At 36.7% G+C, this 23,285-nt stretch overlaps 1 protein-coding gene and 1 long non-coding RNA gene across 14 annotated transcripts in view; one reads left to right on the plus strand and one right to left on the minus strand.

Annotated features, from left to right (window-relative positions):
• PCDH9 (protocadherin 9) overlaps positions 1-23,285 on the minus strand; it is a 922,428-nt gene that overhangs the window by 735,574 nt on the left and 163,569 nt on the right. The gene's annotated exons all lie outside the window — the stretch shown is intronic.
• LOC122236553 overlaps positions 17,914-23,285 on the plus strand; it is a 128,427-nt gene continuing 123,055 nt past the window's right edge. For 4 of the 5 annotated variants that reach the window (XR_006214600.1, XR_006214596.1, XR_006214599.1 and 1 more), the window contains exons 1-3: positions 17,914-18,001; positions 18,158-18,345; positions 19,705-19,830. This is a non-coding gene — a long non-coding RNA (uncharacterized LOC122236553). The remainder of the gene's footprint in view (positions 18,002-18,157; positions 18,346-19,704; positions 19,831-23,285) is intronic. The other variant, XR_006214598.1, reaches the window with a different exon arrangement.

Genomic DNA, 23,285 nt, shown 5'->3' on the forward strand with positions numbered 1-23,285 from the left:
GGGATGTCCACTCTCACCACTGTCATTCAACATAGTATTAGAAGTACTAGCCTCAGCAATCAGACAACACAAAGGAATAAAAGGCATCCAAATCAGCAAGGAGGAAGTCAAACTTTCACTCTTTGCAGACAACATGATACTCTATATGGAAAACCCAAAAGATTCCACCAAAAAACTGTTAGAACTGACCCATGAATTCAGCAAAATTGCAAGATATAAAATCAATGGGCAGGGGAGGAACCAAGATGGCGGAACAGCATGGAAGTTTTTTGTGTGTCTTGCGTCCATGAAATACAGCCAGACCAACACTAAACCATCCTACACACCTAGAAAACTGACTGGAGGATTAACACAACAATATGCACAACCTGAACCACAGAATTCAGCAGGTATGTGGGGCGGAGAGGTGAACTTGGGGAGAGAGAAGCCAGCGGTAGGCAGGGAGCTGCTTTGCAGGTAGAGAAAGGATGGAGACTGGGGGTGGGGAGAATACGGGAAAAGCACCCCTCCCCAAAAGCAGCTGGAGAGAAAGTGGAGAATTGGAAACAGCCGCAGGGACTAAACTAAAAAGGGAGAAAGGAGAAAGGAGAAAGGAGAGGGTTTAAATTCCATTAAGACTGTAAACAAGTGGAGCACAAAGTCTGGAATTCTGCAGCTCGACACCTGATGATGCTTTGGTGAGAAGGGCGACTCCCCAGGAATAGAGTGGGGTCCAGGAGGTTTTCGGAGCACATGGGGAAAAGCGGTTCCACTGCTGGAAGGACATTTGGTAGAGGCTATTGAAGCCACCTGGTCCCAGCAGACCCCAGAAAATGGCTACATTTGCTGGTGTTGGAAGAATGTTGTTAAGTGTGAAGCCCGGTGCCAGATTTGTGTTGTGATTTTCCATAATCCCTGAAACGCTGCTGCTACACTATCTCGTGAACTTTTTCTGGGACGGGCAGGCACCTGGCTACAGTCTCGGGGCACCGGCAGCAGCAGGGTCCAGCAAACATTCCTGGGTGCAGCCGACATTCGGCCATTGCTCATTCGGCCATTGCTGGGTGAGACCCTCCCACAGAGGGGTAGAACGGGTCAAAACCACAGTCCTTCAGAAGTCAGGGGGCGGGGGAAAATAGCCTCATTTGAGACAGAACTCGGGAGAGAGGTACTGCCTGGGGCTTGGTCACAGACAGTGAAGAAGCAGGGAGTGGATGAAAGCTGAAGACAGAGGACAGGTGCATCAGTAATCAGTGATTACTGATCAGAGAGAACAGAGCTCCCATACTAGAGACTGGGGTAGCTGGGTGATGGCATTTTCACCGCTCCCGCATACGCACCTACGAGGGCTGCAACATCCCACCGCAGTAAGCTAGCAGCGCCATCTAGTGGAGAACAGAGCTGTTACACTAAGCGCCCCACCCCCCAACTGGGCCAACCTCGCTCTTCAAGAACACAAGTCTTACCGCCTACTTAGTTTATAGACTATAAAGCGCTACATAGTCTGACTTCTAGGGGAAAACGAAATAATTTCAGTCCTATTTCAATCTGTTAGCAGGTCCATCTATTCAATTTTTTTTCTTATTTTTCTCTTTTATACTATTCTTTTTCTTGAATATAGAAAGAGAAAAAAATCATTTTTCTTTTCAATTTTTATTAAAAATACTTTTAATTTTTTTACTATATTTTTTACTTTTGTGTAATGTTTTTCAAATTCTATCTTACTTCCATGATTCTATTTTAGTCTACTTCAGTGTATTCACCTTTTCAAATTTTCAAACAATTTCCTTGTTTTATTTATTTTTCTTTTTTCTATTTTATGTTTCTTTTCTTTTCTTGAATGCAGGAAGTGAAAAACTTCATTTTTACTTTCAATTTCTATTAAAAATATTTTTCTTTAATTTTTTTACTATATTTTTTTGCTTTTATGTAAATTTTTTCAAATTATATTTTACTTCCATCATTTTATTTTAGTCTATTACAGTGTATTCACTTTTCCAAATTTTGAAACGAGTTCTTCTTTTTCTTTTCGTTTCTTTTCTCTTTCTAGAATACAGAAAGAGAAAAAATTCGTTATTTTTAATTTTTATTAAAAATATTTTTCTTTAATTTTTTCCTGCTATATTCTTTACTTTTGTGTAAGTTTTTTCAAATTCTATTTTACTCCCATCATCTAATTTTAGTCTACTTCAGTGTTATTCATTTTTTTTCAAATTCTCAAACGATTTCCTTCCCCCCCCCTTTTTTTTCTCTAATCTGTTAAACCACTTTCAACACCCAGACTGAAACACACCTAGGATCTAGCATCATTTATTCGATTTTTGTGTCTGTGTTTTTAATTTCTTAATTTAATATTTTTTTAATTTTACTTTTTTTAATTTTAACTTTTCTATATCATTAATTCCTTTTCTCCCTTCAAAATGTCAAAATGAAGGAATTCACCCTAAAAGAAAGAGCACAAAGAAACGACAGCCAGGAATTTAATCAACACAGATACAATCAAGATGTCTGAACCAGAATTTAGAATCATGATAATAAGAATACTAGCTGGAGTCAAAAATAGATTAGAATCCCTTTCTGCAGAGATAAAAGAAGTAGAAACTAGTCAGAATGAAATTAAAAATGCTATAAGTGAGCTGCAATCATGGATGCATGCAGCAGCAGCAAGGGTGGATGAGGCAGAACAGAGAATCAGTGCTATAGAAGACAAACATAGAGAATAATGAAGCAGAAAAAAACAGGGCAGGCAGAAAAAAACAGATGAAGGCAAAAGAGCATGATTTAAAAATTAGAGAAACATCAGAATCATAGGGGTCCCAGGAAAGGAAGAGAGAGAAATAGGAGTAGAAAGGTTATGTGAGCAAATTGTAGCGGAAAACTTTCCTAACCGGGGGAAAGACACAGACATCAAAATCCAGGAAGCACAGAGGACCCCCATTAGATTCAACAAAAACCGACCATCAACAAGGCATATCATACTCAAATTCACAAAATTCTCAGGCAAGGAGAGAATCATGAAAGCAGCAAGGGAAAAAAAGTCCCTAACCTACAAGGGAAGACAGATCAGGTCTGCAGCAGACCTATCCATAGAAATTTGGCACACCAGAAAGAGTGGCAAGATAAATTCAATGTGCTTAATGAGAAAAATATGCAGCCAGGAATTCCTTATCCAGCAAGGCTGTCATTCAAAATAGAAGGAGAGATAAAAAGTTTTCCAGACAAACAAAAATTAAAGGAGTTTGTGACCACTAAACCACCACTGCAAGAAAGTATAAGGGGGACTCTCTGAGGGGAGAAAAGAGATATATATATATATATGAATACCAAAAGCAACAAAAGATTAGAAAGGACCAGAGAACGCCAACAGAAATTCCAACTCTACAAGCATCATAATAGCAATAAATTCATATCTTTCAGTACTCAATCTAAATGTCAATGGACTCAATGCTCCAATCAAAAGACGCAGGGTAACAGAATGGATAAGAAAACAAGACCCATCTATACGCTGTTTACAAGAGACCCACTTTAGACCTAAAGACACCTTCAGATTGAAAATAAGGGGATGGAGAACCATCTATCATGCTAATTGTCAACAAAAGAAAGCCAGAGTAGCCATACTTATATCAGACAATCTAGACTTTAAAATAAAGACTGTATCAAGAGATGCAGAAGGGCATTATATCATAATCAAGGGGTCTATCCACCAAGAAGACCTAACAATTGTAAACATTTGTGTGCCAAATGTGAGAGCACCCAAATATATAAATCAATTTATCACAAACATAAAGAAACTCATTGATAATAATACCATAATAGTAAGAGACTTCAACATCCCACTCACAGCAATGGACAGATCATCTAATAAAAAAATCAATAAGGAAACAATGGCTTTGAATGACACTTTGGACCAGATGGACTTAACAGATATATTCAGAACAATTCATCCTAAAGCAGCAGAATATACATTCTTCTCCAGTGCACATGGAACGTTCTCCAGAAGAGACCACATACTGGGACACAAATCAGCCCTAAGTAAGTACAAAAATATCGAAATCATACCATGCATATTTTCAGACCACAATGCTATGAATTTCGAAATCAACCACAAGAAAAAGTTTGGAAAGGTAATAAATACTTGAAGACTAAAGAACATGCTACTTAAGAATAAATGGGCTAACCAATAAGTTAAAGAAGGAATTAAAAAGTATATGGAAGTCAATGAAAATGATAACACCACAACCCAAAACCTCTGGGACACAGCAAAGGCAGTCATAAGAGGAAAGTATATAGTAATCCAGGCCTTCCTAAAGAAGGAAGAAAGATCTCAGTTACACAACCTAACCTTACGCCTTAAGGAGAAGGGAAAAGAACAGCAAATAAAACCCAAAACCAGCAGAAGACAGGAAATAATAAAGATTAGAGCAGAAATTAATGTTATCGAAACCAAGAAAACAGAACAGATCAATGAAACCAGAAGCTGGTTCTTTGAAAGAATTAACAAAATTGATAAACCACTAGCCAGTTTGATCAGGAAGAAAAAGGAAAGGACCCAAATGCATAAAATCAAGAATGAAAGAGGAGAGATCACAACCAACACTGCAAAAATACAAACAATAATAAGAGAATATTATGAGCAATTATATGCCAATAAAATGGGTAATCTGGAAGAAATGGATAAATCCCTAGAAACATATACACTACGAAAACTGAAACAGGAAGAAATAGAAAATTTGAACAGACCCATAACCAGTAAGGAAATCGAATTAGTAATCAAAAATCTGCCAAAAACCAAGAGTCCAGGGCCTGATGGCTTTCCTGGGGAATTCTACCAAATATTTAAGGAAGAGTTAACACCTATTGTCTTGAAGCTGTTCCAAAAAATAGAAATGGAAGGAAAACTTCCAAACTCTTTCTATGAAACCAGCATTACCTTGATTCCAAAACCCGACAGAGACCCCACTAAAAAGGAGAACTATAGACCAATTTCCCTGATGAACATGGATGCAAAAATCCTCAACAAGATATTAGCCAACTGGATCCAACAATACATTAAAAAAAATTTATTCACCATGACCAAGTGAGATTTACACCTGGGATGCAGGGCTGGTTCAATATCCACAAAACAATTACCGTGATTCATCACATCAATAAAAGAAAGGACAAGAACCATATGATTCTCTCAATAGATGCAGAGAAAGCATCTAACAAAATACAGCAACGTTTCTTGATAAAAACTCTCAAGAAAGTAGAGATAGAAGGAGCATACTTTGAGATCATAAAAGCCATATATGAACGACCCAACACTAATATCATCCTCAGTGGGGAAAAACTGAGAGCTTTCCCCCTAAGATCAGGAACAAGACAGGGATGTCCACTCTCGCCACTGTTTTTCAACATAGTATTGGAAGTCTTAGCCTCAGCAATCAGACAACACAAAGAAATAAAAGTCATCCAAATCGGCCAGGAGGAGGTCAAACTTACACTCTTCACAGATGACATGATACTCTATATGGAAAACCCAAAAGATTCCACCAAAAAACTGCTAGAACTGATTCATGAATTCAGCAAAGTTGCAGTATATGAAATCAATGCACAGAAATTGGTTGCATTCTTATACACCAACAATGAAACGACAGAAAGAGAAATCAAGGAATCAATCCCATTTACAGTTGCACAAAAAAAACCCATAAAATATCTAGGAATAAATCTAACCAAAGAGGTGAAAAACCTATATGCTGAAAACTATAGAAAGCTTATGAAAGATATTGAAGAAGACACCAAAAAAAATGGAAAAAGCTTCCATGCTCTTGCATAAGAAGAACAAATGTTGTTAAAATGTCAATACCACCCAAAGCAATCTACATATTCAATGTAATCCCGATCAAAGTAACACCAGCATTCTTCACAGAGCTAGAACACATAATCCTAAAATTTGTATGGAACCAGAAAAGACCCCGAATAGCCAAAGCAATCTTGAAAAAGAAAACCAAAGCAGGAGGCATCACAATTCCAGACTTCAAGCTATACTACAAAGCTGTAACCATCAAGACAGTATGGTACTGGCACAAGAGCAGACACTCTGATCAATGGAACAGAATAGAGACCCCAGAAATGGACCCACAAAAGTATGGCCATCTAATCTTTCACAAACAGGAAAGAATCCAATGGAATAAAGACAGTCTCTTCAGTAAGTGGTGCTGGGAAAACTGGACAGCGACATGCAGAAGAATGAACCTAGACCACTTTCTTACACCATACACAAAAATAAACTCAAAATGGATGAAAGACCTCAATGTAAGACAGGAAGCCATCAAAATCCTCAAGGAGAAAGCAGGCAAAAACCTCTTTGATCTTGCCCGCAGCAACTTCTTACTCACCATGTCTCTGGAGGCAAGGGAAACAAAAGCAAAAACAAACCTCTGAGACCTCATCAAAATAAAAAGCTCTGCACAGCGAAGGAAACAATCAGCAAAACTAAAAGGCTACCTAGAGAATGGGAGAAGATATTTGCACATGATATATCAGATAAAGGGTTAGTATCCAAAACCCATAAAGAACTTATCAAACTCAACACCCAAAACACAAATAATCCAGTGAAGAAATGGCAAAAGACATGAATAGACACTTCTTCAAAGAAGACATCCAGATGGCCAATTGACACATGAAAAAATGCTCCACATCACTCATCATCAGAGAAATACAAATCAAAACCACAATGAGATACCACCTTACACTTGTCAGAATGGCTAACAGTAACAACTCAGGCAACAAGAGATGTTGGCGAGGATGCAGAGCAAGAGGATCTCTTTTGCATTGTTGGTGGGAATGCAAGCTGGTGCAGCCACTCTGGAAAACAGTATGGAGGTTCCTCAAAAAACTAAAAATAGAACTACCCTACAACCCAGCAATTGCACTACTAGCCATTTATCCACAGGATACAGGTATGCTGTTTCAAAGGGCCACATGCACCCCCATGTTTACAGCAGCACTATCAACAATAGCCAAAATATGGAAAGAGCCCAAATGTCCCTCGATGGATGAATGGATAAAGAAGATGTGGTGTGTGTATGTATATATATATATACATATATACATACACACACACACATACACACACACATACATACATACACAATGGAGTATTACTCAGCAATCAAAAATAATGAAATCTTGCCATTTGCAACTACGTGGATGGAACTGGAGGGCATTATGCTAAGTGAAATTAGTCAGAGAAAGACAAAAATCATATGACTTCACTCATACGAGGACTTTAAGAGACAAAACAGATGAACATAAGGGAAAGGAAACAAAAATAATATAAAAACAGGGAGGGGGACAAAACAGAAGAGACTCATAAATATGGAGAACAAACTGAGGGTTATGGGAGGGGTTATGGTAGGGGGGATGGGCTAAATGGGTAAGGGGCACTAAGGTATCTCCTCCTGAAATCATTGTTGCACTATATGCTAACTAATTTGGATGTAAATTTTAAAAAATAAAAAATAAAACAAGTTAATAAAAAAAAATCAATGCATAGAAATCGGTTGCATTTCTATACACTTTCTGAAGTAACAGAAAGAAATGAAGAAATCAATCCCATTACAATCAAATCAATAACCATAAAATCCCTAGAAATAAACCTAACCAAAGAGGTGAAAAATCTATACACTGAGAACTATAGAAAGCTTATGAAATAAATTGAAGAAGACACACAAAAAAAGGAAAAATATTCCATGTTCATGGATTGGAAGATCAAAAATGTCAATACTATCCAAAGCAATCTACATATTTAATGCAATCCCTATCAAAATAACACCAATATTCTCCACAGAGCCAAAACAATCTTAAAATTTGTATGGAACAAGAAAAGACCCCAAATAAGCAAAGCCATCCTGAAAAAGAAAACCAAAGCAGGAGACATCACAATCCTGGGCTTCAAGATGTATTACAAAGTTGTAATTATCAAGACAGTATGGTACTAGCACAAAAACAGACACTTAGATCAATGGAACAGAATAGAGAACCCAGAAATGGACCAATCCACAAACATATGGCCAATAATCTTTGACAAAACAAGAAAGAATATCAAATGGAATAAAGACAATCTCTTCAACAAATGATGTTGGGAAAACTGGACAGCAACATGCATAAAAATGAACGTGGACCACTTTCTTACAAAAAAATAAACTCAAAATGTATGAAAGACCTAAATGTAAGATGAAGCCATCAAAATCTTAGAGGAGAAAGCAGACAAAAACCCTTTGACCTCAGTTGCAGAAACTTCTTCCTCAACATGTCTCTGGAGGCAAGGAAAATAAAAGCAAAAATGAACTATTGGGACCTGATCAAAATAAAAAGCTTCTGCACAGCGAAAGAAACATTCAGCAAAACTAAAAGGCAACCAACAGATTGGGAGAAGATATTTGCAAATGACATAGCAGATAAAGGGCTAGTATCCAAAAATCTATGAAGAAATTATTAAACTCAACACCCAAAAAACAAATAATCCAGTGAAGAAATGGGCAAAAGACATGAATAGACACTTCTCCAAAGAAGACATCCAGATAGTAAATAGACACATGAAAAGATGCTCAACATCACTCTTCATTAGGGACATACAAATCAAAACCACAATGAGATACCACCTTACACCAGTCAGAATGATTAAAATTAACAACTCAGGCAACAACAGACTTTAGTGAGGATTACAGAGAAAAAGGATCTCTTTTGCATTGCTGTTGGGAATGCAAACTGGGGCAGCCACTCTGGAAAACAGTATAGAGGTTCCTCAAAAAGTTAAAAATAGAACTACTCTACAACCCTGCAATTGCACTACTAGGTATTTATCCAAAGGATACAGATGTTCTGTTTCAAAGGGGCACAGGCATCACAATGCACCCCATGAACCCCAAAGTGTTTATAGCAGCACTTTCAACAATAGCCAAAGTATAGAAAGAACCCAAAGGTCCATCGACAGATGAGTGGATAAAGACAATGTGGTGTATATATATATATATATATATATATATATATACACACACACACACATATGGTGTGTGTATATATATATGTATATATATATGTATATATATATGTATATATATATGTATATATATATATGCAATGGAGTTATTGCTTGGCAATCAAAAAGAATGAAATCTTGTCATTTGCAACAATGTGGATGGAACTAGAGGGTATTATGCTAAGTGAAATTAGTAAGAAAAAGACATATCATATGACTTCACTCATATGTGGAATTTGAGATACAAAACAGATGAACAAAAGGGAAGGAAACAAATATAAAAACAGGGAGGGGGACAAAACATAAGAGACTCTTACATATAGAGAAAAACTGAGGTTTGCTGTAGGAGTTGTGGGTGGGGGATGGGCTAAATAGATAAGGGCATTATTAAGGAAGATACTTGTTGGGAGGAGCACTGGGTGTTATACATAGGGAATAAATCACCGGAATCTGTTGCTGAAATCATTATTCCACTATATGCTAACTAGGATGTAAATTAAAAAATTAAATAATTAAATAAAAATTAAAAAGTAAATATCTTACACAATGCACTACAAGACTGTAATTCGAAATCACCAGAATTTGAAGTCAGGTATATTTGACTCAAGATTCCAATCATTTTAAACATACATTTTGCAGGATGAAACCCCATTCACCTTATTTAATTATGTTATCTTCTTCATTTATAAAATAGATAATTCTAACAACATTGATTTGGATCACTAAATGGCATTACCAACTCAAGATACCTATAATAATAGGTACTCATATATATTTTCTTTCCATCTTGGTCACAGGCTTAATTCCCACTTACTAGGTATCACCAATTGCTTCCTAAATTAATATTTCTGTTCTTATAAAGCAACTATTAACTTATACTGCCTCCTAAACTCTACAAATGCAAAGATAACCTCAGTCCTCTAGGAACTCACTATCTATTGGTAAAAAATCTTTCATAGAGATTTACAATCTCTATAAATAATACATTTCAAAGTGCTGGCTATAGGCTGAATGTACTTGTTCTGAACATAATTATACAACACCAAAAACAACAAAAACAGTCAATATTTAAAAATGAATGGTTTCATACAAAAATCTGGGAATTTGTTGTTCTCCTAAAAAAATTACACTATAGGCAATGCTGAGCTATGTCATTACATGGCAACAACTGGCAAGGGTTGAGTAGCATCTATATACTCTTTAACATGGGGCAAGTGTCTTTTGGGTTATTACAGGTGGACCCCATACACCTACTTCTCTTCTTTATATTATCTGTCAGATTTTTGTGTTCTCAACTCTTATAGAAGCCCTTAGGCTCTATAAAGATCAGGACAAGTTCTGGCACAGTATCTACACAGGTAACTATCCATCACGTATCTGTTGAATAAATAAATGACAGAAATCCAAAGTAAGCACAGTAGTTTTTTAATTAACCATTCCTTCTAAGACTCAAACCAATTTTTTATCCATTGACAACTGATCTAGGGAAATAACTGAGAGGATATGAAATTCTCAGCATGAGAACGCTTGGAAATAATCAAGTGTGCATCTTACAATAAGGTAATAGATCATCAGCACAATAGTTGGCCATCAAAAGTAGAAATGTATTTAATCCAGACCTTTTAACCATGTATTTGCTGTGTTTGAGAGATTTTCATGTATTCCCAGAATTGAATTAGGCTTTTTCTATAATGCCTTTTCCTAAATTACATGTTAAGAAAAACAGACAATAAAAAACAAAACCCGTTAACAATACTTTTGTGAAAAGAGGGGAAAAAATTGGATAAGCCCAGCAATAATAAAGATATACTTTGAAGTCAGAAAAACCTGTTATGGCTCTACCAATGACTACCAATTTAATAATAGCCACATTATTGAATATCTTAAATTTGTGTCCTTTCCTCTAAAAATAGAGATGACACTTAGCTTTTATATTAGCTCTGAGCTTAAACAGTATTGCCATCAAAAAAAGAAAAAAATGGCCAAACAATACACATGGCACATAATAAGGCCATGAATAAAATGCAGTGTTCTTTTTTGTTTTTCTTTCTTACTTTGAAATAGTAACATGCCTTAACAATCGCTTTTAAAATCATAAGGAATCATTATTTCTAAATCCTTACATTTTACATTATATGATATTTTCTTTTTTAATCAAACATTGTCGAAAATAATGTTATTGGAAAATGAATAATGCCAATTATACAAATAAAGCTTATATATTCAAAATACACATATATCTATGTGTTTGTGTGTCAAAGTATATATATGTGTGTGTGTGTGTGTGTATATATATATATATGTGTGTGTGTGTGTGTGTGTGCATCCACATACAAACATATACATCATCCAAGAGAAAGTTCTAGGCATTTAAACAACAGCCATAAAACCAGTATCTTAGCTTCCCTGAAGGCTATGATTGAATGCATCTTATCTTACAATAGTGACCCCATGTTCTTCTGTGCCAAGTGTGCAAGTCCCAGCAGTGAATTTAAACCCAATCTCATTTTAAGTTTCCATTGTACTCAGCATGATCCTCATTTTTCACTGCATTGCCCTCGTCAGGGCCATGGTCCTGTCTAGGACACTGCTACCGATACACCAGGAGCTGTAACTTAACTTATAACTATACATACTTTTCCTCCTACCACAGAAATATTACTATAAATGAAAGCAAACAGACTTTTATACTTTGAAGCGCGTGGGGAATCTGAAATAGCAGTAACAGCATGCCTAGGATCAATGTTAAATAGCAACACTAAGTGGCTCACCTCTGACCCTCAAAGAATAACAAATAATTGTATTAATAGTTTTCTATACATTAACACACATTTAGAAAGGCTTTTATCTAGAGATGAAGACATCATCTGGTTCAGGGAAGCCCACATCCTGAAACTAACTGGATACAGATAACCTGCAAATATAGGACAGCTTTCTAATAATTGTAAACACATGTATACTACTTGTTTTTAGGTGTAATTTTTTAAAGGGGGTCTTTCAACATGTATTGAGTAAAAGGTGTGTAAAGGAAATGTTAGTAGATTAGCACAACATAAGTGAGGATATTCCAAGTCCACCCAACAGCACGCTGTTATCTTCTTCCTCTCCTTATACAGCTATTCCCCGGGTGAGTCTGAGCTCTCACAGGGTCACTCAAGTACCCTGAACCAAAAGTTCCAGAACAACTCTGTCCTCTCCTTCCTATTCTGTCCTCCTCTATTATTTGCAAACAGCAAGCACAATTTTACTGTTGTTCACCTGTAACTGTCTACTACCTAGAAACTCCTCCATTCACATACACAGTAGACATTTATTACCTACTATTTGCCACCATTGTCCTAGGTGCTGAAGACGAGGAGTGAGCAAAACAAAGTCTGAGACCTCACGAATCTTATATTCCAGAGGGAAGATGGGAAAAAAATTTTAAATAAAACTGGAGTATACTGTCAAGTAATTTCAAATGTTATAAAGAAAAAAAAGGCAAAAAGTTGTGGGGTGACAGTAGATAATCCAGTTGGTCAAAGAGGGCCTCTGACAGTTGAGCGGAGGCCTGAATGAGAGGAATGAGTGTAGTCTTGGGAAGAGAATCCAGGTACTTGTGGGTCTGTCTGTCCTTTAAAGACAATACCGAAGCTACTCAACATTTGCCTAATCAAACAGAGGCTTAACAGAAGAAACCGTTTGGAAGGAGGAAATGTATTTCTAGCGTTGCTCCTCTTTTCTAGCTAACATACTTTTCAATTTTATAAAAATTAACTTCGAAACTATCAGCTTCTCAGAGGTTTCTAGTGCTTTAAGAGCATCCATAACACCAACATTTCCTGCTTATGTACGTTCATTTTTCCTGCTGGGGTGAAGGCCCACTGCTTTTATTGTACGTTCAAAAAGTATAACAAACGATGGGCGCCTGGGTGGCTCAGTCGGTTAAGTGTCCTACATCGGCTCAGGTCATGATTTCATGGTTTGTGGGCCTGAGCCCCCCACCCCCACCCCCCGGGTCAGCCTCTGTACTGACAGCTCAGAGCCTGGAGCCTGCTTCAGATTCTGTCTTCTTCTCTTCCTTCCCCTCCCCCGCTTGTGCTCTGTCTCTCTTTCTCAAAAATAAATACACATCTTTAAAACTTTTTTTAAAAATGTATAACAAACATTTTGTAAAGAGGACAAATCCCATTACCGAGTGCCTGCTGTGTAACAGGAATATGGCGCTGAATTCAGAGAGACCTACATAGAAATTCTAATGGTGCTACTCTTTATCCATGTGATGCTACAGCCTGAATGTTTGTATCCCTCCCCAAATGTTATCTGTTGAAATCCTAATCTCTAAAGACAATGGCATTAGGTGACCTTTGGGAGGAGATCAGGACAGGACAGAGTCCTCATGAAAGGGATTAGTGCTCTGACAGATGACACCCAAAAGAACCCCCTAGCCTCCTTTATCCAATGTGAGGATACAAGGAAAACTATGATCAGAAGAGGGCACTCACCCAACCATGCTGCCACCCCGATCTTGGACTTCCAGCCTCCAGAACTGTGAGCAATAAATTTCTTCTGTGTGTAAACCACCTAATCTGTGGTATTTTATCATAGCAGCCTGAATAAACTAAGACAGAGCAGGCTGTTCACATCACTTGACCCTCACGCTTAATAAGTCATAATGAAAGGCAAACTTCCTCAGCATTTTTTCTGGAAGGATTTCAAGAGGTCATGTGCACAAAATGCCTGAGCACTGCTTGGCACTCCAGAGGAACAAAGGAGACCACAGGTAGTGGATTTTTCCCACGCTTTATTCCGTGTGATTTTTACAACAGCCCAGTTTCCCCAATTGGAAATCAAAGTCCTGAAAAGTTAGGTAATTTCTCCAAGCTCTCACAGAAGTGGAAAGCTAAACTTCAAACCTAGGATCTTTACAACCACAAACACCTGTTTTGTTTTTTGGTTTTCATTTGTTTTTTGTCTGCTATGTCACTTCACAAATAATAAATGCTTTAGATTTTTTTGCTCACCTGTCATATCTAATCACTCTCTAAGGCCTGGATATTACTTGTGTTTTGTTTTGAAATGGTTCTTTCATACATCTCTTCATTCTCACCACCAGCACCACAATCCTGACAATTATCACCATATAATAGGGATATGATGATATTCAAATCAGCCTTTTTGTTTCCCATTTCCTCCTCTATCCCCAAATTGCTTTCTCTAAATCACTCTGAGAGTAACATTCATGGACTCAAATCCAAGTAGAACATCAAAAATAATTTAAGCCAATTCTATCCATTCTTGAATCATTTCCCGGATGATGTGGATTGGATTTTCCTTCCACGATTCCTCATGGATTAAAGTATATGAACCTTCTCTAGTGTCTATTCTATAAAGGCTTCATTTAAGATCATTTACACTATGGGGTGCCTGGGTGGCCTAGTTGGTTAAGCATCCGACTTTGGCTCAGGTCATGATCTCATGGTTCATGAGTTGGAGCCCCAAGTTGGGCTCTGTGCTTCCAGCTCAGAGCCTGGATAGAGCCTGCTTCAGATTCTGTGTCTCCCTCTCTCTCTGCCCCTCCCCGCTTATGTTCTCTCTCTCACTCAAAAATAAATAAACATTAAAAAAAATTATGATCATTTATATTCGAATGCTCCTGTATGAAATCTTTGGGGAGGAAGGAAGAGCAACCCATTTGGCAAATAAGATCTGGCTTATACTATTATTCTATTATTATTACTATCATCATCATCATTATCATCGTTATAGAACCAAATAAAGCTACATCTTGCATAGCTGAGAAGTCAAATGATTTTTTTAATTTAATTAGTTTTTGCACTCATGTGAAGTTGGATTATGTCAGGTGAAATACGAAAAAAATATTGCCTAGTATTGTCTAGTAGCAGTAAAAACAGAAACTAAAGGTAAAAGCTTCCCCTTCAAACAGTGACTTTCCCCCCCTAGTATCTACATTGTTTCCATTCTCCTAGGTTAAGCAGCCCAGAGGTACAACAGTTAGCAACAGATACTAGTTTTTCTGCTCCTTTGACTACTTCCACAAAGACCTTTGCAGATCAGTTATGGGGTAGTCAAAGGAGCAGGAAAACTAATACCCATTGAACTGCAAGGTCGTTGAGATCAGGAACAATGCATTAATGATAATTTTTATATATACCTAGCATGGGTATAAAATAATTGCTATATTCGTATGCAAAGGGGATATGGTTTGAAAACTGGCAGCAAATGTATTTGAAATGACATGATGACTGATGAAGAAAAGATTGGTTTAAAAACACATGGTATATTTCTTTCAATTTACTTTTTATTGTTATTTCAGAACCTTTAATCTTTTAGAAGCTTTCTAATGAAATAGTTTGAAAGGCAAATCAATTAACTTTTTCATTTCCCTTCCTACCTCTTGCCTCTCAACAAACTCCCAAGAAGAAAAGTGCATTATACACACGTTCTTAGTGGGTTTACAGATAAAGAAAAACAACCTCCCTACTGGCTTACATTTTCTAACATTTTCAGGTAATTATCTGAAACAGACCTTGTAAAGGTAGAATCCACTTCCTTGAATCTGTCTTTTGAGCAGAATCCAAAAGCAAAGGGACCAAAATAAGGAAATCAATTCCTGCCAACGAGTGTCTGAAAAGCTCCAGCTAAATGAACTGATGTAATCTCAGTGCAGGACTTGCAGGGAGGAACGCAGGAATTCTCATCACTCCTGAATCTCCAGGAGGGAGGAGGAGGCTGAGTGAGGCACTCCAGCAGTTCCAGCTGGTGGAAGTCAAAGATTACTGATAAGACAGGCCGAAGGCATGCTCCCCTGCTTCAGCGTGGGTGATGTGTCTTGCGCTATTTCAGCAGGCCACAAGTGACAGGAATCCAAGGTACCACTATCAATCTTATTTGCCCCAAACAGATAGTGAAACATAGACAAGAAATTGGAGAGATTAGATAGATAGATTAAAACACAAAAACAAAAAAAATAGAAAAACACAACACACATTCAAGCTTATGACCTGTGCCCCAATTCCTCAACATATTGCAGGAAAAATTCCAGTGTTTCTCAGAATTGGTGCAAGCGTGCTACAGCCATCTGACAAAAGAAAAGCCTTCTTTGCAGTTCCCAAGACTGGTGAGGGAGAAATTTGCAGAGGATGCGAGATTTTTTTCACAATGTTAACCATCTTAGATAATATAAAAGGCAAGCACATCTCCTGCCATTTTACTGTATGACTGCATATTGCACATTGTATACTGTTAGCTCACATTTGCAGAGGCAGATATATGTTGAAAAGGAAGAAAAAGATCATCATCAGGAACTATGAACAATTGTGTGTTCCTTACAACATCTGGAGTACTGGCCTTAAACTATTCCATTTTTTTAAAACTGTCAAAACTGTATACAGATATATTTCATTCAGCAATCTAGTGAATTGCAAAATTATTGTGAAATCAGAAGTATTGGGAGTGAATTGGTGGCCTAAAACAATTTTGGAGAAATTACTTAAACATGTGTCAGCTTAATTAAACTGATGTAAATTCGGTCTTTTCTAATGTGTTTGAGAACAACAGCATATATTCATCACTTTTCTTTTAAAAAAGAAGAGAAGCAATCTAAAGTACATGCATTAAAGTTTCCTAATCCAGGACAGAATGTGCTTAGTGGTAAATAGCTTCAAAGAACTAGAATAATGTTGGTATTTTACTCTATATCTATCTAAAGGTTATGTAAATCAAAATGGGGTAGATATGCTGCAGTAAATAACCCACAAAGGTTAGTAGTTTAAAGCAAATAAAAAAGGTTTATTCCTCACACATATTACTTGATCATCACAGATCAGCTAGAGGCTCTGCTTTGTGTCCTACTCACTTTCGGATCTTAGTTGATGGAACAACTACTACCTGTAACATTGCTGGTTGCCATGGTAGAGAGAAATAAAGAGTCTGGACAATCTTACATGAGCAATTACATGCTCCAGCCCAGCAGGAATAAACCTCACTTCTGCCCACAATTCACTGTGTACTATTCACAAGAGACCATCTAACCACAAGGGAGTCAGGAAGCATAAATATCAGAAGAAGCAGCCACCATTTATTAAGGGCCAACTAAGTGCTTAGTTTGGGGAGGTGCTTTAACTACTTTGCATAATTTTAACACATACAGTAACTCTTGTAGGTAGGTATTATTAAGGTTCCATTTGGCTTACTAAATGAAACTGAGGCTTATAGAACTTAAGCTTTCCAAAGCAAAAAAGCTATTACTATCTGACAATGGTCACCCTCCTTTCTCCATACCACACTGCTGTTTCTCCCATTAGGTCTCAGGTATTATTTAACTCTTCACCTTAAAAGCAACAATAAAATGCATGCTGCATGCATATGGCCATTTTGATGTGACTTTGTGATTTAATATAACAAAATGTTTGTAAAGGATGTTAATGATATAGAGCTAAAAGATGATTTTAATCATTTTTTTACAAAAAAAGGAAAACACAACTTAAAAAAATGTGAATACTCTTTGTATTCATTGCAACTCAAAAATATACAGCAGTCTCTGGATATGTTCCAAGACCCTCAGTGAATGCCTCAAACTGTGGATACTACTAAACCCTATATATACTATGTTTTGTTCCTATACATACTTACCTATGGTAAAGTTTAATTTATAAATTATTCACAGCAAGATATTAATGACAATAACTAATAATATAATAGAACAATTGTAACAATATACTATAATAAAAGTTATATGAATGTGGTATCTCTCTCTCAAAATATCTTACTGTACTGCATTCACCCTTCTTGTGGTGATGTGAGATCATAAAATATCCACCTGATGAGATGAAGTGAGGTGACTGACATAGGCATTGTGATGTGGCATTAGGCTACTACTGACCTTCTGACATGAAGTCAGAAAGAGGATCGTCTACTTCCAGGCTGCAGTTGACCACAGAAAGTGAAACCATGGGTAAAGGGGGACTACGGTACTACAAATAAGTTGCAGAGCTACAGGTAATGTGATGAATCGACACGATTTTTATATGCATCAAGACCTATAGGAGAATGAAGAGAGTGCAAGAACATTTTGGCACAAATTATTCAATTAAAAAAAATATGATATGCCACTCCCTAAATTTCTCCTTTTGTCTCTTTCCTTTGCTCGGATAGTTCTCTTGGCCTTGGTTTTAACTTCAGAAAATTGTCCCATCTGGTCCCAACTGTTAAAGTGCTAGAGACCTCTGTTGAGCAGCAACTTCAAAATTGCCAAGTGTTCTAACTCCTTGATATTGGAAAACAGTAGACTGGAAAATTACAGGAGATTGGTTTCCATAGAGTCTTGTTTACAACTGTAGCTGGTAAGTAGACAGCTCCAACTCATTCTATGGCAAGTGGTTTCTCTGAAAATCTCCAGATCAAACAAAACAAAACAAAACAAACCGTGCAGCAAATTTAAAATCCTATTTATTCCTTCCTAAAGTGCTGCATTTTATAGAGGCAATCAGCCTGAGTACCAGCACAAGAGCCTAAAATATTTTCTACATTTAATATAAATATTATAAGCACAAAAATTACGTGAATGGTAATAAAATAATAAGGACTAACTATTTTTAAAAACCTAATAATCAGCGCTTTTATTGCATCAAATGCATTAAACTTCTTTGAATTGAAGCCTTTTCATCATAATGTACTAAATTAAATATCTGTTCCTTGTAGAATATGATTCTGTGAAACTAGATTAAAATCAAATCATGGACAAAATCAATTTTACTTACAATAATCCTAGCCTACTGAGATTCCAGTCTAGTAATCATAATAAACATCTCTCCCCCCTCATGTTTTTTCCCAGTTTAGACTTTCCCAAAAGATGTAATTTGTCAACCATGCACACTTCTTAAAATGTATTTCATTAGAGTACTATGAACAGAAACAAACAGCAGGCATTCAACAACCCTTTAGGGCATTCCAAGGGGGAAAAATATATGTATGTGTATCTATATATGTGTGTATGTGCCTGTGTAAAGAGATAGATGTTTGATAGATGAATATTGATATGTATATCTGCAGAAATGGAATCCAAACAAACCTAAGGGATTACTTGATTTGAGAAAGAATGATAAATATTTAAGCTGTCTTGGGGGAATTACTCTGACATTGGATCTTGGGATTACTTCTCACATAAAACTCAGAGGATTTGGTATCTTGTCAGGAAACTGGAATGAACCATGCTTACATGATGTTAATCATGCATTTAATCATTCTTTTGTTGCAAGTCCACTATAAAATGAAAAGAAAACATGCAAGTGTTCCACCCACCCCACCCCTCCACATCTGAGCTTTTTAAAAGAGGAACAGGAGTAGATGTGTTCATTTAGGGGGAAAAAAAGTTTTGGGCACCTGAGTGGCTCAGTTGGTTAGCATCTGACTCTTGATTTTGGCTCAGATCATGATCTCATGGTTTGTGAGATCGAGCCCCACGTTGGGCTCTACACTGACGATGTGGAGCCTGCTGGTGATTCTCTCGCTCCCTCTCTCTCTGCCTCTCCCTGGTTCTCTCTCATACTCACTCTTTCTCATAAATAAATAATTTAAAAAGAATAAAAGTTTTTTATTCATCTAATTTTAAAATACCTGAAAACAAGTAAAATTTCACTTAAAGATATGATTATTCTTTCAGAGATGCTATTCAGTTATTTAAAATTATATTCTGGTTTCAGATAATTACTGAACTTCAACTCCAATATAACAGAAGTGAGAAAGAATTGAGTTTGGAAGCTTCCTAATCATGTCATATACATGCTAGGAATCTGAGAGCTAAAAATTCTACTAAAAACACCACAATGGTAAGGTTGATGATATAACTTAAAAACAAAATTTTAGTTTTGAACTTCAAAATTCCACTCATAAATATTATCTACCACCACTGCTGGTTTGGAAATGAGGAAACTATAACTCATATTTGATATGAAAATCATAAAGCCATATGGTTGTTGGGGACAGAACAGTTTTTACCACACAAGTTCAATATTCTTTCATTTGATATGAAATGAATTTTGCTCTTGTCACTCCTTTTGTTGTACTTTAATTTTATAATTAAAAAAAATTAAGGGGCACCTGGTTGGCTCAGTCAGAAGAACATGTGCTCTTGATTTATTGATCATGAGTTTGAGCCCCGTGTTAGGCACAGAGATTACTTAAAAAAATTAAGGCTATAAAATAAAGCATATATCATTTGAATACTTAGACATCAAGTTGGGAAATGAAAATCAGTATACATTTTGAAAGATTAAAATTTAGAGAAGTCATAGTTAGAAAAAAGAGTCACCTATGTTGCATGTGAAAGTACAAACTGACACAAACTATGGCTCTAAAAATCATGTTGCAGGGGCACCTGGGTGGTTCAGTCCGTTAAGCATCCAACTCTTGATTTTGGATCAAGTCATGCTCTCGTGGTTGGTTTGCAGGTTCAAGCCCCACACTGGGTTCTGTGCTGGCAGTGGAGAACCTGCTTGAGATTCCCTCTCTCTCCCCCCCTCTTTGCCCCTCCTGTGTTCTCTCTCTCTCTCTCTCAAAATAAATAAACTTTAAAAATAAAAATCATGTTATATATGTTTCTTTTCACTATGCACCTCTCCCTTAAAAAAATTATTTAAAAAAAATAAGATGTGTACTCTATGATGATGTGAGGGTTAAGGGTTGTTTCTCATATTTTCTTAAATAGAAATTATATATGTGCACATTTTTAGCCTATCAATTCAGTGGAATATTTAGGAGTCATTAAAAAGCAGTCATTATAAATTTGGGTCACTTGGTTTTCAAACCCAAAGAGAAAGTATGCTTTAACTTCAACCACATATGCAGGAGACTTCTTCTTTTTCTTATTTTTTAAGGTGATTTAATAAATAGAATAAATATTTTAAAAATTTAGGTGAACTTTTCATGCAGAAAAATCTTTTCTACACTTATTATTTTTGACATTTATTATACTTTGACATTCTAGGGATTTTATCAGTGTCTTGCTGAAAGAATAATGGATATGGTTAACATAAAAAGATGCTACTTCTTAGTTTTCCACATTAATATAGACCTAATAATGTTATACCCGTATGACCAATTGCAATATGCCTGATTTTCCTGCAATTTGTTTGAGGTCATACAGCATTTCCCTAATTAGATAATAAGGATATGCATTTATAATGTCCCTTGATGGGGTTCAGGACATGCTATCCCCCAAAATACGACACCTTTGCATATTGAATATTTTAAGCTGAAGAAGTTTGAGAAAACAGCTGAAAACAGGAAGTTCAGTCTAACCTTACTCCACCCTTCTCTGAAATAGGTCATAAAACTCTCCCGTGAGAGGTTCCCCCTCTATACCTGGAAGAACAAAGGATCCTTATCTCTGAGAACAAAGGAATGCTGGGAAGAATCAGAACAAATAGGACTTGCTAAATTTCCCCTGGTTTACTATACTTACTTTACACTCGTTGATCTCTCTTCACCACTCATACTCTTTGATATCTCTCCACTACTGTCCACTTTTCATGAGACCTAGCAGAAAAATACTCAGGCCTGTTTCTCTGGGTCTTCATTTTCTTATGAAGTCTCCCATGTCACATAAAACTTATATTAAATAAATACATGTGCTTTTGTCCTGTTAATCTGTCTTTGCCAGTTTAATTTTCAGATCCACCTAGGGACCTTAAGGGGGTGGGTGGAGGAAAACAACTTCCTCTCCTACACCTATCACCATTATACTCAGAACAGACACAGCATATCCATATTAAGTAAATGAATCTATATCCTCAGTAGCATCGTTGCCTATTAGTGGTGTTGAACTCTGCCTCTCAAAGTGATAAATGGCTAAGGCTTAAAAAACACTTAGGGCTATCATGCCTTCCAGGGTTATTTGCTGTCTTTCTTTTCCTTTTCCTTTTTTAGCCAAGAATTCCAGACAAAATCTTTTCATTCATATATCTAACAATTCTACTTTACATTGTCCCTCAATTTAATTGTGGGACACGCCTGTTAACGAGCAGAGAAACATAATTCTCAAGTTAAGTTCTAAACCAGGACTGTCCAGTAGAAGAGGTAAATCACGTATGTAATTTTAAGTATCTACAACAGTCATATCTTACAAGTTAAAAGAAATAGGTGAAATTAATTTAATAATGCACTTCATTTTACCCAATGGATACAAAATACCATCTGTTAAACATTTAATCAATTTAAAATATTAATGAGATCCCTACAATTTTCATGTGTATATGCACTATCTTTGGAATTACTGTGCATTTTTACACTCACAGCACATCTCAGTTTGAACTAGCCACGTTTCAAGCACTGAGTTGCCACATACGGTTTATAAGTACCCTATTGGATACACAGACTTTACTAATGTAAAAGACAATTTCTCTTCCCACAGCAGCCACTCTGTAGCCATGCGATTTTGTCTCTTTTAATTTTTCTGGGGGTGAGGGGGAAGGGGGAGGAATTTTAAATTTTTTTTTTTTAACGTTTATTTATTTTTGAGACAGAGAGAGACAGAGCATGAATGGGGGAGGATCAGAGAGAGGGAGACACAGAATCTGAAACAGGCTCCAGGCTCTGAGCTGTCAGCACAGAGCCCGACGCGGGGCTCGAACTCACGGACCACAAGATCATGACCTGAGCCGAAGTAGGCCGCTTAACCGACTGAGCCACCCAGGCGCCCCTGGAGGAATTTTAAAGAATAAAACAAAGCCACCAGAGTTAAAAAAAACAAAAAAAAACAAAACAATGAAACAAAAATCTGAATGTATTAACTTCTCAGGCTAGGGAATGCCTGGCAATGGAGAAGTGGGCCATGTAGGTCACTGATTTAGGGAAAGAAGTCCAGGGTTTGAGGGTTGGGCCTATACAGAACAGAGAAGGTGGGATTTTGCTCAACTTATGCTAACTAAAGATGGAAAGCTAGCTCCATGGATTGAATCGCATGTGTTAAGTCTTCTCAGGATTTAATGGCAATGATACCCAGGCAGAAAAGTTTACAGTTACTCCCAATAAAGGTTTGTCCTCCTTAGGTCACTCAGAGCCCAGAGTTCTTTACTACTGTATTTTGGTAGAACCAGTTGTGGTGACACAGCATTCAGTTTTGATAGCTCTTAGCTCCTAGGCAAATACCTCAATAAGCAGCACATACTTGTTTACAATAGAATAACCCAAGAGAGCAATGTAAAACAAGCATACTAAATACAAAATAAGGCTAATTATTTTCCAATTTTACATAGCTTCATCACAAACAATAGTATTGATAAAA

The sequence above is a fragment of the Panthera tigris genome, chromosome A1 (genome assembly GCF_018350195.1).
Source record: "Panthera tigris isolate Pti1 chromosome A1, P.tigris_Pti1_mat1.1, whole genome shotgun sequence".
NCBI lineage: Eukaryota > Metazoa > Chordata > Mammalia > Carnivora > Felidae > Panthera > Panthera tigris.